The sequence below is a fragment of the Pyrgilauda ruficollis genome, unplaced genomic scaffold (assembly GCF_017590135.1).
Source record: "Pyrgilauda ruficollis isolate IOZ18807 unplaced genomic scaffold, ASM1759013v1 scaffold2, whole genome shotgun sequence".
Classification (NCBI taxonomy): domain Eukaryota; kingdom Metazoa; phylum Chordata; class Aves; order Passeriformes; family Passeridae; genus Pyrgilauda; species Pyrgilauda ruficollis.
Window position 1 is genome coordinate 12,197,636 of NW_024519206.1, and position 2,091 is coordinate 12,199,726.

At 52.0% G+C, this 2,091-nt stretch overlaps 1 protein-coding gene across 2 annotated transcripts in view; it reads right to left on the minus strand.

Moving 5' to 3' along the window:
• The window catches only part of HOXA6 (homeobox A6), a 36,469-nt gene that overhangs the window by 365 nt on the left and 34,013 nt on the right, over positions 1 to 2,091 (minus strand). The window lies entirely within an intron of this gene.

The following is a 2,091-nucleotide window of genomic DNA, read 5'->3' on the forward strand; positions in this document are numbered from 1 at the left end:
CCCCCCCCCCAAACTAAAGTCTACTCGTCACCTGCCTGAAAATAACCAATTAAAGAATCGCCCGTATTAATGAGAGAGGAGACCTGTGCATAACCTCCGATCTAGGAGGTGTTTCCACACGCACTTACATTGTTCTCAGAAACTGAAGTGTGTTTCTCACCGTCCTCCTAACCCCTTGCTGGCAAATAACCACGTCTTTTCAGATCAGAAGGGCCTCTTTCCTTTTACCACTTTCCCTGTACTTAAGCAGCTGGATATTTTCCCCAAAAAACATCTAACGAGGACAAATGCTTAGGGGTGAAAAGCCTTACACAACACAAGCACCAAACGAGCTCATTCTATGCCTTTCAAGTTATACAAGTTCTTAGAAAACAGTATTCCCTTTGTTAGATCGTAACAAAATGAAGGTAACACACCTACAGCAGGGCGGTTACCCTGTTATTGCACTAATCAAGCTCTTTGGATGCTATTAAGCTAATAAGCCAGTGGAGATCTGAGGCGCATACACAATTTCCAGCTCCTTGCCTCTCCTTGCCTCTGCTATCGAGGCCTGGTGTGATTTTTCTCAATTCCTTTGAAAGAGAGACTATAGACACCACTACCAGAGGAGAAGGAGGAAACAATCAGCCAGCGGTGATTTCACAAAGGCACCCGCCTTTCATGACCGCGACATCAAATATTTCACCTTCCTTCGGCCGCTGCGAAGTTTTGTGGCGCTGGCAGGACGGGCAGCGCGGAGCGAGGATGCGGGGTGCGCTGCTCCCGTAGCTGCCGGTCTGCAGACAATAGGCAACTTTACTTGGAAGGCAAAATATTATTGGAGCTTCGGCCGTGTCTGCCAGCAAGTTAAAAAAAAAAAAAAAAATCAGATCCCGAGTTTGGGTTCGCCAAGTTAATCACTTCCTACAAAGTTATAGAGAAGCGGGGGTAACCTGAGGAGCGCCCGGTCATTCCAGGAGAAAGTGGGAATAGCGGGATTAAGAGAGACAACGATCTCGACAGCGTCCTAACGGGAAAGGGGAGAGGAGGTGGATTTACCACCCCAGCCGGTGCCTGGGATGGGCAGAGCTCTCCTCTCCCCTTCGAAGACAAAAAGGCAGGTTTTACAAACACAAATGGGTCCCCAAGCTTTCCAATGCCTGTTTTATCGGCTCCGTCTCGGTTTGTGCAATACACGGCTCTGCACTTTACCAACTTCTCTCCCTCCACCCAGACAGCCCAGAAACAGCAGATGAAAATTGCTTGGGAAGGCAAGTCCGCTTGGTTTTCCCCACTCCCTACTTCAGCTCTCTCCTACCCTCTCCTTCGTTGCGCTTCCCCCCCACTTCCCAAGCACACCAGATCTTTACCCCGTAACTCCCAACCGAGCCCCAAACTCTGACTCTAGGACGAAAAACCAGGCAGCCCCCCTGAAAGATTTCCTGAAAGATAAAGACAAAGTTGAGGGAAGGTGGGGGTTGGGGGGAAGAGAGGAGAGAGAGCTGCCTGAACACGAAGTGTAAGGGTATCAGTCACTGCCTGGAAGGAAGCCCCAGCTTGTGAACTCTTCTTGAACCGACATTTAAGTCTACGGTCATAAATCACTGGGACATAAACTCCGCCATTCACGACTGATAGCAGCGTATTTGTGGCCTGCTTACCTTAACTTCTGACGACTGAGGCGGAAGCCAGCATGCTCTCTCTCTCTCCCTCTCTCTCTCTCTCTCTCTTTTTTTTTTTTTTTTTTTTTTTTTTTAGCGAAAACACAACCCAGAGAGCAGGGGCTGTCTGCCCCAACTCGAACCCTGCGGCCGCGGGGTGGACACCGGCTCAGCTCATCGGCACCCGGCACCCCCCGGCCGAGAGGGGCGAGTCCTGCCCCGCACGGGATGGGGTCGATTGCTCCGCACACCCGCCTACCCCGCTCCCCTGACGCTTCCAGCTGCGCACCCTACCCCGAGCCGGTCCTCGGCGTACCGTGCTCCCCCTGTGCGGGGCACGGAGGACGGGGATGTTTCCCAGGGCTGCTCTGGGAAGGGAAGGAGAAAGAGGGAAGGAGGGGGGTGGGGGTGTGGGGGGGAGTTGGAGCGGGGAAAATAGGAAAATATTAAA